Genomic DNA, 14,341 nt, shown 5'->3' with positions numbered 1-14,341 from the left:
CAATCGGATATTGCTCAGTTGGGTTTTATCTCTCTTTTGTATAATTTGCCTTATAGTAGTTCACGTCTGGGTGGCGGGCGGAGACGGGCCTCCCTCCTCCTCCGGGGTCTTTTTGTAGAATGGGATTGTTAGGGCGACAGGCACTCTGCATTTTGGGGTGGCTTTTCAGTCTGCAGGGGTGCAGGGAGGGGGGAGGTGTAACGGGTTTTGGTTGGGGTCGGCAATGTGTGTCATGCTATGAATAGGTGGGGATACCGATTGGTTGCACACTCCGGGTTCACCACTGGTTCCAGAGGGGTTGGTATTCTGGTCCGGTTTTCCTTCCCGCTAGAGATCGACAATATCATCCTTGCCGACAGAGGGCGTTACGCCGCCCTAACCGGTAGGTGGGAGGGCAAGACTCTTTCTTTAGTCACGATATATGTTCCCCCAGGCCTCCAGACCTCCACTTTCTCTGATGTCGGTTGGATGTTGCTGGAGCTCCCTGATAGTCTTCTCCTCATGGGTGGGGACTTTAACTCAGTGCTATCCGGCGATCTTGACCGTCACCCCCCCAGGGCCCTTCCCGTTTCCCAATCATGGCTTGGTGGGTTCTTGGACACCTTTGGTCTGGTGGATTGCTGGAGGTTAATGCATCCGACGCAATGTCACTACACCTTCCACTCCGGGGCTCATGGGAGTCTCTCCAGGCTTGATTACTTCCTCATGCCCGCTGTCCAGTCCTCCTACGTTGGGGAGGTCAGACACTTGGCCCGGGGCATTTCAGATCACTCTCCTGTGTGGCTCCTTTTCGATATGGGGATGCAAGCCGCGGGGCGGATCGCCCCTATCAATCCTTGGCATCTGCGCAACCCCAAGACCCGCAACAGCCTCATAAAGTCGCTCGACCACTACTTCCTGGAGAACAAGGGATCTGTTTTGTCCTCAGTATCCCTGTGAGAAGCCTTCAAAACTGTTATTCGTGGACAGGCCCTATCTTTAATAGTCGAGACCAAGAAAGCAAGGAATGGGGAGGTCGTGAGGCTGGAGGCCGAAATACTGGAGTTGGAGGCTGATCTAGACTTAGGTGTCACCCGGGATAGACTCCACGCCCTTAGCCTGAAACAGTTTGACTATAAATCCCTTGTTACTGATGCTGCCAAGACAATGTACAGGGAACAGCAAGGTAGACTGTGTGATGTTGGGGATAAGGTGGGTAAATTGATTGCCTGGCTTGATAAGAAGGAGAGAGCGAATCGTGTGGTCCCTGTGATTCAAAATTCTGAAGGCGTGAATGTGACTGACCCTGGCGAGGTTGTGGAGTGTTTCGCTGACTATTTTCGTGTGGTCTACTCCCCGGTGTCCGATAGGGATGAGGATGACTCTCGTTTATTGTTGAGGGACATTGCGCTGCCCTGCCTGTCTGAAGAGGATCGAGAGTGCATGGAGGCACCGTTGTCAGTCGACGAGAATGCGACCGCGATCCGTTCCCTCCGTTCTGGCAAAGCTATGGGCCCAAATGGATTGCCTATTGAATTGTACAAATTGCGCCCAGATAAAGTCGCACCGTTTCTCCGTGATATGTTTATGGAGTCGCGGGATCTTGGCTCCCTCCCTTGTGACCAGCGTCTGGCTACTATAGTTGTGATTCCTAAAGAGGGCAAGCCTCGTGATCGTTGTGCCTCATACAGGCCTATTTCCCTACTGAATGCTGAACCGAAGATTCTCGCCAAGGTCCTCGCTAATCGCCTACTCACTGTCATTTGTGACCTAATCCATTCGGATCAATCTGGTTTCATTCCGCACCGGAACACTGCTCTCAACTTGCGGCGTTTACATGGCGTTCTCGCCAGGGTGGAGTTTCTGTCCGAGCCGGCCATCTTGGCTTCCTTGGACGCCACGATGGCCTTTGATACGATAGAATGGCCATATCTTTGGGCCACTCTGGCGAAGTTCGGTTTCGGTGCGGGATTTATCAGTTGGGTGAGACTTTTATATACGGATCCGCTGGCTCAGGTTGTTGTCAATGGTAGGGTGTCCCGGTCCTTCGCTCTCGGGAGGGGTACTAGGCAGGGGTGTCCGTTGTCCCCCCTGCTCTTTGCTCTTGCCCTAGAACCGCTTGCAGCCTGGCTCTGATGGGAGCCGTCGATAAGGGGCATTCAGTGGGCCCCCGATTTTGAAGACCGGGTCTCGCTGTACGCCGACGATATTCTCTTGTACCTCACCTCCCCTCGTGAATCCCTTAAAGTCCTATTTGACGTCCTCACTTCTTTCGGTAAAAACTCTGGTTTGATCATTAATTGGTCTAAATCGTGTGTGTATGTCATCTCTGGTGGCCTTCCCCCCTTACCGAATAGGTTTCCTATTCAAATTTCGCAATCCGGTTTCAAATATTTGGGGGTCTACGTATCGTTGGACCCTGCGGTCCGCCACGAGCATAATCTACTTCCTCCTCTCCGGCGATTGAAGTTGGACGTAGCACGGTGGCGTAGATTGCCGTTGTCGCCACTCGGTCGAGCGGCACTCTTTAAAATGATGTCCCTGCCCCGATTTCTCTACGCACTCCAGAACTCCTTTGATACGTTCCGGTGGCCTACTTACGGGAGGTGGAGGGTTTACAGAGGAGACTTGTTTGGGACGGTCGCGCACGCATCGCTCTCGCAAAACTGACTCTCCCCTGGTATGATGGGGGCATCGCGCTCCCGGACATCAGGAGGTATTATTGGGCCTCCCAGTTGTCCGCCATCAACCATGCTACGTATGCACCCGGTCCAAATCCGGCTTTCGAGATGGACAAATATCAGTTGCCTGGTGGCAACTTCAACAGAGCGCTCTACTCTCGGACAGTGGGGAGGAATCTAACGGGACCCACTAAGATTGCGGTACGTGTGTGGAAGGATGCCAATGTGGCCATGGGATGGAATGATCGATTGACACGAGCGACCCCTTTGTTTGCTTCGGAACTATTGGGATGCCTCTGGACAACGAAAGGTTTTGAGAACTGGGATACGATTGGCATTAGCAGAGTGGGTGATCTTTGGGTGAAAGGTGCGGTCAAGTCCTTTGCGGTGCTTCAGAGCGAGTATGAGTTGAGTGAGAGGGAGTTGCTGTCGGTCTTCACGGCCGGTACCACTGTCCCTGTGTCTTCCCCACTCGAGGACCGTATACTTGATGGTCATCTGCCCGATAGTACGATTTCCTTGATTTATAAGAAATTAATCAACAATCGGGCAGATCTCCTTGTGCGTCTTAGGGAGGCCTGGACCGGAGACGGGTTGGAGTTGGATGACGAAGATTGGCAGTCCGCACTGTCCTCCCCGAAAGAGGTCGCCATTCCCGCCCGTCTCCGTCTCGTCCAGCTCAAAATTCTTCACCGAGTTTATGTGACGGGTCCTTGTTTGGTTGCTATGGGTTTTTCTTCGGATGGGTTGTGTAGGCGCGGATGTGGAATGAGCGCCACTTTCCTTCATATCCTTTGGGAGTGCCGTGAGGTCGCGGCGTATTGGCACCGTGTGCATGCTGTAATGGAGTGTGTCACTGGGGTCGCTCTGTTGCCTGAGGCTCGTAGATGTCTGTTGAATGTGTGGGAGCCGAATGATTACGACGTTGCCCGGGCCCGGTGGGCGGCACTTAGGAACATGATTGCAAAACGGGATATTGCGCAGCTTTGGGGTTCCCGACGGCCTCCCACCGTGTCAGTATGGAAGGAGAACATGGACTGGTGCATATTTAGAGAGAAGACGATCTATATGGCTAGGGGCAAGCCTAGGGCGTGGAGTAAAATTTGGGGCCAGTGGAACACCTACCGAGGTAACATCTGAACGCCCCCCTTTGAGGACACTCCGGACATTTCTCTGTCCCCCTGATCCTGAGGTTCCTAGAATACTGTACTCCTTTTGCTGATTGTCCTGACTTCCCCACTGCCTCCCCCCCTGGTCATCTCTATTGTCCTCCTGATTCTCTAACTGTTATGACAGGTCCCCCCCCCATCAGGGCTCGACACCGTTTAGAATGTTTCTCGCCTTGAGTGTTGTTTCGTTGTTTTTCTGTTTGTTCCTTTTCTCAAACTTTAAAATATTGGTATCCTGCCTATCTTCTAAGTTGCCGAGAATATATCCTGTAAATCTGCTGGACCTCTGGTATCAGTCGCTGCTTTGTGACTTCAAGCAATTGATTTGCATATACTAGCGGCCGGCCCTTGTGGTTGTAGGACCATATTTGTCATGATGTTGTTTTGCACAATAAAGTTAAAAAAAAAAATAATAATAATAAAGTATTCTGTTCCTTTGCTAAGAGTAGGCAGTGGTCCGTGGGACCACTCCCTGATCTTAAAAAACGTTTTCCCTTACATTCACAAAGGTGAAGGGGTCCCTTCTGGTTTGTGAATGGGTTACCCCCAAATTGATTTTGCTGGTAAAAAGGACATATTTTGCGACCACATTTTGATTGCAAAACATTCATACATACCACTGAAAGTCGCTAATAGGAGGGGACGTTCTTAACATGCCCCTTCATAATAAAAAATTGCTAACCCATTTTGCAATTCGATAATAGGTTACCAAATCGCAAACTAGGGTTTGGTACATGGTAAAATACTTTTTTCCAGTTGCTAACGGCTCGATTCTGTGAATCAGGTAGTTTGCAATCTGAAAAATTCTATGTACATCTGGCCCCAAAGACTTATTTTCAACATAGCGATTCCTAGACGGGTCGTGAAAATGTCCTATCTCATCAATATATTAATAAAATAGGTCACAATTTCTAAACAACTAGAAATCACAGCGATCAGAGGGATGGTGGCCTGCTTCTATCAGCAGACCATGATGTCTGTGATTGCTTTTTAATAGAACAATCTTTTTTTTATATTCAGCCCATTTCCCTTTAAAGAAAATGGGATGCTATTCAAAAACAAAAAATGAAACGTTAAAGTTTCTTTTTTTAAGAGTAGGCAGTACTGCGTATTTTTTTTTAACATTCATAGGATGGAAGGAATCCTATTGGGACACTTTCCAATTTGAGAAAGACTTACCATCTCCTTGAAGAGGTGGTCAAATATCAATGTTTTGCTACTGGAATTCAGTCTACAAACATTAATACATACCACTACCATTTTTGCATTTGGAAGGGGCGCCCTAAACAAGCCCCTTCCAAATTCCGAATTGGTACTGGGTCGCAAACCAGATTCATTAAACTTTCATACATCTAGTAGCCTAGAAATGTCCTATCGTACCAGATAATTCTGCTTTTCTTCATAGCCTTTGGGCTATGATTTCCTTAAAGTTATGATTGTTTCTGCTTGCCTTGGAGTACCTATCTGAGCTTAGAGGTCTAAAAGCTATGGTTGCTTAAGTGACTCAAGTGACTCACTGGCTGAGTGAGGAATCCTAGACACCCAAAAGGATCTTAGCACTAGGTTAAAAAACATTTTGCTCAGGGTTTGTAGCACAAAAGTGCCCCAAACCAGCGCAAAATGTTTTTTTAATTTACTTCCCAGCGTAAAACATGTTTTGTGCTGGAATATTGCCTGAAAGTAAAGCAAAACAGCACAAAGTGCTGCTTTACAATGCGGTTTTTACATCGCAACTACCATTACATCGCATGATTTTACAACACATGCCATTACAACACATTTTTAAAAACTACCATCACAACGCATTCCATTACAATGCATACCTTTACAACGCATACCATTACAATGCATAATACTTTTAGGGCAACAGTAGGGTAAGTTTTGGATAGTGTAGGGGTAAAATTACCATTCCCACTCAAGTGAGTGCAACAGTAGGGAAAGTGTTGCATAGTGTAGGGGTAAAAATTACTATTCCCATCTACCCCAAAACCCATACCCACCCTAAAACAAAAAAATCTCCATTACCTAACTTATAATGCATTGTAATGGCATGCGTTGTAATGGTATGCATTGTAATGACATGAGTTGTAGTAACATGCGTTGTAATAGCAGATGCGTTGTAACAGTTGCATTGTAAAAGCAGTTTGATGTAATGACTGCGTTGTAATGGATGTTTCCGAGGGAGACCAGTGCGGAATCTAGGGGCCCGATTCACAGAACTAACTTAAGACAAAATCCTAAACTTACTACCATTTTCGTATTCACAGAATGCACTTACTCATTTTGGTATTCACAAAAGACACTTACTTACTTCGGTATTCACAGAAGTTAGGAGTCCTAACTTTTGGACTCCTAAATGCCTTCTGTGAATACTGAAAGTCTTAAAATTAGGACTCCTAACTTCTGTGAATACCGAAATGAGTAAGTGCCTTCTGTGAATACCAAAATGATAGTAAGTTTAGGATGTTGTCTTAAGTTAGTTCTGTGAATCGGGCCCTAGGAGCCCATAGAAAAAGGCTTTGGCACCTTCCAGATCCAAGAATATTAGAGCTTGAATGGCAGATCTTGAATCACTTTGTGGGAGGAATTGTTTTATTTATTTATTTATAGATTGAGGTGGTACCAGGTTCATCATTTTCTTGGTGATGTGTTACTAGGTCAGAGTACTGGGTGAATCTGAGGGACTTTGAAATGGGTGAATGTTGCGGTTTGAATCATTTCTGGTTTATTCATAGAGTCAGTTTTGGACTGGTTGTTGCTTGCTGTTCCTGGTAAACAGAGGTAATTCTATGTTTGTTGGATTAAGCTGCAGGTAGATGCTATACATCCAAGTCTGGAAAGGAGGCATGCAGGATTTGAGGCATTGGATGTTTAGAACAGAGTAGAACTTTTAATACAGTTGTGTGTCATCAGCATATTGGTGATATTTGATGTTGTCATCTACGAGTAGAGACCCAGAGGCCTCCATATAGAGGCTTGAAATGACAGGGGACTATATGGAGCCTTGGGAAATCTACATGTGATTAGAATCATCTGTGCCCACATGAATAAACTGGTGTTTAGTGGATAGTTAAGAGAAGAACCAATTAAGGATGTTTCATGTGAATTCAAGGTGCGGATGAGGATTGGTGGGCATTGGAGAAGTCTAATAATATTAAGAGACAGGGGTTATCTTTATCTGTGTTCAGGAGGACATCAGTAAATTATGTTATAGTGGGCCTCATGTAGGTAGCATACGAGTTACCACTTCTAAAATACCGAACGATACCGAATCGGTATTTTAGAAGTGGTAACTCGTATGTAGGTAATGAGTCGGTATTTTTTACCGATTCGTTACAATTCGGTAATTACCGAATCGGTATTTACCGATTCGGTAATGAGGCATACCTTCCCATTGAGGGGAAGGTATGCCTCATTACCGAATCGGTAAATACCGATTCGGTAATGGTGGAGAAAATGCAAGGGTGGCAGGGTGTCACATTGACACCCTGTTGCACCCCTGATTCGGCCATGTGTGCACATGTGGCACACATACATGCCCTAAGGGCATGTATGTATGCCACATTGCACACTGCTACGCGCTTCCAAATGCATACAAACATACATTAATTATTTACCACCAACTAAAAGTTGGTGGTAAATACCGACTCATAAACACACACACACACTCCCCCTACATATCATTTCTGAAATCGGAATTTACCGATTCGGTAAAATTACCGAATCGGTAAAATTACCACATCGGTAACGTTACCGATTCGGTAATTTTACCGATTCGGTAGTTTTACCGATTCGGTAAATTCCGATTTCAGAAATTGACCCCCTACATACCAATAGCCAATATACCGGTCGGTAACGGTATAATTACCGAAAATCGGCCGTTACCGACCGGTATATGGCTACCTACATGAGGCCCGTTATGTTAATAAAGCTTCTAGAGCGCACTGCTACCCTAGGGTGTCCTGGCGCTGAGCACTGCCTACATGGTTATAAAATGATAAGACCGTTCAAGAGAACAGCCAGGTCTTCAGCCCCTTCCTGAAGGAGAGGAGCTCGGTAGAATTTCTGAGGTGCAAGGGTAAGCTGTTCCAAGCCTTTGTGGCACAATAGAGAAACTCCCAATCAATCAATCAGAACATTTGTAGAGCGCACTACTTACCCGTGAGGGTCTCAAGGTGCTGGGGGGGGGGGTATGCTGCTACTACTCGAATAGCCAGGTCTTGAGGAGTCTTCTGAAGGTTAGCAGGTCCTGGGTCTGCCATAGGGGGATGGCGAGGGTGTTCCAGGTCTTGGCGGCGAGGTGGGAGAACTGAGGACTTCCATCTTGTTCAAGTTTAGCTTCAGTCGGCTGTTCTGAATCCACTCGGCGACGGCTTTAATTCCTTCATGGAGGTTGGTTTTGGCGGTGTGGAGGTCCTTGGTGAGGGAGAGGATCAGCTGGGTGTCGTCAGCATAGGAGATGATGTTGAGGTCATGCAGTCGGGCGACGTGGGTGAACGGTGCCATGTAGATGTTGAACAGTGTTGGGCTGAGGGATGAGCCCTGGGGTATGCCGCAGATGATCTCTGTGGCTTCGGAGCGGAAATGGGGGAGGCGGACGCTCTGGGTTCTGCCGGAGAGGAAGGAGGTGGTCCAGTCCAGGGCCTTCTCATGGATCCCAGCGTCATGGAGGCGTGTGCGTAGGGTGTGGTGGCAGACCATGTCGAAGGCAGCTGACAGGTCCAGGAGGATGAGGGCAGCGGTTTCACCGGTGGCTAGCAGGGCCCTGATGTCATCCGTGGCGGCGATGAGGGCAGTTTCTGTACAGTGGTTGCTTCGGAACCCGGATTGGGACGGGTCCAGGATGCTGTTCTCCTCGAGGTAGCGGGTCCGTTGTCTATTGACGGTCTTCTCGATTACCTTCGCCAGGAACGGGAGCAGGGAGATGGGCCGGAAGTTCTTGAGGTCCTTGGGGTCAGCCGTGGGTTTTTTGAGTAAGGCGTTGATTTCAGCGTGCTTCCAGCTCTCCAAGAAGGTTGCTGTCTCAAAGGAGATGTTGATGGCTTTCCGGACATGGGGTGCAATGGTGGTGCTGGCTTTGTTGAAGATGTGGTGTGGGCATGGGTCTGACGGAGATCCGGAGTGGATGGTGTTCATGATTTTGATGATGTCGTCGTCGTTAATGTTGGTCCAGGAGAGCAGGGGGTCGGTACGGATGGTGGCCGTGAGGGCGGAGGTTTCAGTGGTTGTCGGGGTGGTCGTGGCGTTGAAACTGTTGTGGATGTCTGTGATCTTGCGATGGAAGAAGGTGGCAAGGGCGTCGCAGAGGTCTTGCGATGTCCCGCCACCCCAACTGGCTTTTTTGACACAAGGAACGATCACTTGTTTTGCTTCTGAGGAGCGCAACGTTCTTCCAGGAACATACCATTGTATGCATTGTCTCAGATAAGCAGGACCAATGCCCTTTAGGGCCTTAAAAACGGTGCAAAGGACCCTGAATTGTGCACGTTGTTTCACAGGGAGCCAATGAACATCTCGAAGTCCCTTCCTCACATCGACAAACCTGGGTATGCCCGTTAGCAGCCTGGCTGCCGCATTTTGTACAATCTGGAGTCTATTCAAGTGTCTCTTTTGGATGTTCAAATAGAGACTATTGCAGTAATCCAGTCGTGACAAAATGAGCGCTGTGACTGCTGCCCCCAGGCTATCTTCAGGAAGGATGAATTTTATTTTCCTCAAGATTCTGGGGAGGTAGAAGCTGGTTGAGACAACCCCGCTTATCTGGTCACCAAAAGAGAGTTTAGAATCAACAATCACCCCCAGATCCTTGGCCTTCTCAGTTAGGGCCGGAGGCATGCCCATTACATTTGGCCACCAGTCAGGCGTCCAGAGATTTTTGATATTAACAAATATGATAACCTCCGTTTTTCCTGCATTAAGTTTCAAGCAGTTTGATGACATCCAGCCCGCGATGGCCTGCATGCAATCATGGCATCTTAATCCTGTCTCCACTTCTTTACCACGCTGAAGAGACAGCACAATTTGCATGTCATACGCATACGAGGTCAGTTGGAACCCAAAGAATCTAATCAGAGCTGCCAGTGGTGACTCATACACATTAAACAATGTGAGACTAAGAGATGACCCCTGAGGCACCCTGCACGGAAGAGAGAAAGGCCTGGATCTGTCTTTACCCAGGTCCACAGTTTGAGTCTTATCGGTAAGAAATGACTCAGGAGATCCCAGGCCTTGTCTTGGACCCCCCTTTCGGATAGACGGTCCATCAAAACTTTGTGATGTACCGTATTAAAAGCTGCAGAGAGTTCCAGCATGATCAATATCGTGGCACCTCCCTGGTCCAAGGCCTCTCTGATCTCCTCTGTGGATTTATTCAGAGCCAGCTCAGTGCTGTGTTCAGCACGGAAGACAAACTGCGTAGAGTCCAGCAGACAATATGCCTGAAGAAACATGCTGAGTTGGCCGTTCATGGCCTTCTCAATGATCTTTGCCGGCAAAGGAAGACGCGAACTGGGTCTGTAATTGTTCGGGTCTTTTGGATCCAAGTTAGATTTTTTTAATAGCGGAAGGATCGATGCTATTTTCCAGGATTTGGGGAAATGGCCCGAGTTAAAAATGGTGTTAAACAAAAGGGTAAGGGCCGACCCAATAATGTCTGAGACCTGTTTGATCACAGATGCTGGACACGCGTCCAAAGGGGATCCTGATCGAATCTCTGACAAAAGTTTAATGGTACCTTGTGAATCCAGTGGCATAAAGCAGTCTAGTGTGGGAATGAGTTTGATGTCCTTAAGCGGCCCCACAGCTGAGACCTTGTTAACCTCTATTGGCTGATGAGTAAAGGAGGAGAAGATGGTTTCCACCTTTTGCAAAAAGAATGAGGTAAGCGTTTCACAAAATTCTGGGCTGCTATGTGTCTTGGTGTTTCTTGGGGTTAATAGAGGTCGAAAGTTTGGTGATAGTTTTAAAACGTTCTTTTGAGGAGGATTTGGCCTTCCTGATCTGTTCTCCAAAATATGTCTTTTTGGTGCCAAGAAGAAGTTTTTTATAAAGTGTAAGACTTACTTTATAAGCCTCTTTGTTGGTATTATTATACCCTCTCCTCCAGGCTCGCTCTAGACGCTTGGAATCCAGTTTGTGCATTTTCTGATTTCCTGAGTACCAAGGGGCTGATGGAAGAGCCCGCTTGGGAGTGCACCATTTGGCCAGGGCTAATTTTCTGCAGGCGGAATCTACCCATTCCGTGTAGGCGGCCGTGGCTTCCTCTACACTGAATGGCAGGGAGTGGGCTGTGGCTTTCAGGAGACTTCCTAGCTCTGGGATGCTGATATTTTTCCAGGCCCTTATTGTTATCATGGCCTTGGGCTTAGGCTTATATGTTGATGATGTTTTGCCTGTTTGAATTCAAATAAAATCGCAGCATGATCAGTCCAGGAAAGTGGCAATGCCCCCACGTAGGAGAGGTTGGGGTTATTTGAAAACATTTCATTTAGTGTATGTTCTGCTACGTGAGTGGGGTCTTCCACAAGCTGCTTGAGGTCCCCCCACTTAAAACGTGCTGCAGTCTTATATTGTCAGGGTCAGTGAGGTCCTCAAGATGAAAATTACAATCCCCCAGTACTGTAAAGGACTTAGCACACATCCCCTCCTCTAGGAGCATTCCAATAGACTCTAAAAATGCGACTCTAGGGCCCGGAGGGCGGTAGAGGAGGATGGCTTTTAGTGTGTCATGATAGGAGGTTCGTACACTTATTGACAGAGCTTCACAGGCCTGATTAGAGGCTGTGAGGAAGGAGGGCTCTAAGGTGTTATGATAAATACCTGCCAGCCCTCCACCCCTCTTAATTGGTCTGTCAAGTGTATAATTTGTAAAGTAGCTGTCTCCATGTTGCAGCATGAGCTGAAGCAAGATTGATAGTCGTACAGTAGATGGTTGATGTTCCGCTTAACTTGCAGTTGTGCATTGAAAACTTTTTCGTGATCTTCCCAATGAAGGGTAGATGAGTTATTAGCTTGTATTTGGCAAGGTTGTCAGGGTCTAGTGCACGTTTCTTCAGGAGTGGGAGGTTCTAGCTGATTTTGAGAGCTGGAATATCCTTTGAGTGAGATATGCGTTGTCAATGATGAGGAAGGTTGAGAAAGCTTCTCTAGAGAGGGCTTTGATGAAGACAAATGGAAAGACGTCATCTTCATAGGTGATGACTTTGAGGAAAGTTGAGGTCTTTGAGAGGCAGACAGACCGTTGAAGGTTATTCATTGTTGAACCAAGTCCCACAAAAAGTGTAAAGTAAAAGAAAAGGGGGAGGGTAGAAACACCAAGACCCCTATGCCTCTTGGGGGGGGGGGGGGGGGGGGGTCTCCATGGGCCAAATAAGCATTAATATATTTTTGGGGCGGGATCCATGGATCTGTCAGAAAAAAAAAAAAAAATAAAGCACTGGCTACCATGCTTCGATATTAATTGGCCCCCAGGGGGGCCAGGTCTTAATTTTAATTGTTTTAATAAGGGACAGGGGGCGCATAGGCCCTCCTCTCCTAGGGCCTAATATTGCCCTGCGGCTTTTTTACCAAAGAATGCGGAGAAGGCCCATACGGCCACCCCAGCTGACCAGGGACCATTATCTCCCCAGGGCTGTAAACAAAATAAGTAGAGGGGGGCTGCACTGACCCTGCCACAGCTGTTATGACTGGCCGCTCACCTGCACTCCAGGATGTTCTGGTATGGCGACGATGAGTCCCCTAGTCCTCAGGGGCCAAACGGAAAGGTAATAAGTAGAAACAATCACCACAAATCCGGAAGCCCCCAGGGGAAAACGGGATTGGAACGAGAAAGAGAGACAAGAAAAATTACGATACGGAAGGTCTCCCTGCACCGTATGGGTCTCTCTCTTCGAATACCTTCGAACATCAGACGCTCCCCAAACGTACACACCTTCAGGATGTACCTCAAGACCTGGCTCTTCATCTGAACCGGAGCTGCCCCACCCTTCCCCACCAGTGCCTTGGGACCCTCACGGGTGAGTAGCATGCTTTATAAGCCCATGATTGATTGATTGATACCTGGAGATACTTTGGATCTTGTGGAATCATGAATTTCAAAGCGTGTACCACCCTCGTTCAGAAAAACTGTTCTTCACATTGCCGCTGAGCATAAACAGAGAGAGAAGGTACATATGAGCAATTACATGAAGATCTCAGAGTATGTTTTACATATTCTGTAGTACACTTAATATATCATACCTGTTGGAAATGGCCCTTCCTCCTTTATTTTTCCTGACCCGTGGTTGTTGGCAATAGGACTCTGGGCACTTTACCACTGCCGATCAGTGCTAAAGTGCAGATGCTCTCCCTATGTTAAATTTATATATATTGATTAGTGACTCCATGATTGGGTTATTTGTTTACCTGTCAGACCCTAGTACAGTGCACCATGTGTGCCCAGGGCTTGTAAGTCAAATGCTGCTGGTGGGCTTGCCGCACTGGTTGTGCCACCCACAGAAGCAGCCTGTAAAAGTGTGTCTCAGGTCTGACATTGCAGAGTCTGTGTGCAGTCTCTGACTGCCATGCTGACTGACCAAGTGCACCCACTTGCCAGTCCCTAAACCTTCCCTTTTCTTCATATCAGACACCCCTATGGTAGGCCCAAGGGCAGGGTACATTTTAAGTATAAGGTAGGACATGCCCTAGTGTGTGTGGCATGTCCTAATAGTGAATTACAGCCATTTTCGTTTTTCACTATTTCAAGGCTACCTGTTCTCCATAGGCCAGAATGGGCAGTTTGATTATTGCATCCTATAATCCTAACTGACTCAGGGAACATGGTAGGAATTCGAGTTTAGTATGATAAAATACATCTTTTAGTGAAGTTGGTTTTAATATCCTGTGTTTGAAAATACCACTTTTAGAAAGTAGGTATTTTCTTGCTTAACTGTCCAAGCCTGCCTTTGCTAGGCTGTGTATTCCTTGTCTGGAGTTTTGAGTGACAGGGGCTGGGGAATTCCAGGGGGCTGGGGAATGCCCGAAGACACGGTGAGTCAGCACAGGGCTGAATAGAGAGATCTGCATCTAGATGGGAGGGAAGAGTTGCACCTGGGACCTGAATAGGACAGTGCCTGCCCCCCACAGTGTTGGCTCCACCCCCTGTGGTGCGTCTGCCCTGCACTGTGAAAGGAGAGAAGGAATCATGTCAACAAAGTGCTCCAGGGCTGTGCTTTCCCTCCACAATGCTGGCTCCACCTCCTGTGGGGCATCTGATGTTTCTGCCCTGCACTGTGAAAGGAAAGAGGGAGTCATGTAAACAGAGTGCTCCAGTACTGGTTTGGACTGGGCAAAGGCCCCTCTGCCCTCAGAGGACAAAGGATTTTGGAGTATACATTTTGGGACCCTGATCCCAAGAAATTAGATCATCCTGGAATCAAGAAGGAACCTCTGCCAAGGAGAAAGCTGGAAGACTGAAGAGGAAGGACTGTCCTGCTGTGTGTTTGTGGGCTGACCTGCAGTTGCTTTGCTGCCAAT

This window comes from Triturus cristatus, chromosome 5_2 (assembly GCF_964204655.1).
Source record: "Triturus cristatus chromosome 5_2, aTriCri1.1, whole genome shotgun sequence".
Lineage (NCBI taxonomy): Eukaryota > Metazoa > Chordata > Amphibia > Caudata > Salamandridae > Triturus > Triturus cristatus.
The sequence above is the reverse complement of the archived record's forward strand: the minus strand, read 5'-3'. Positions refer to the sequence as shown.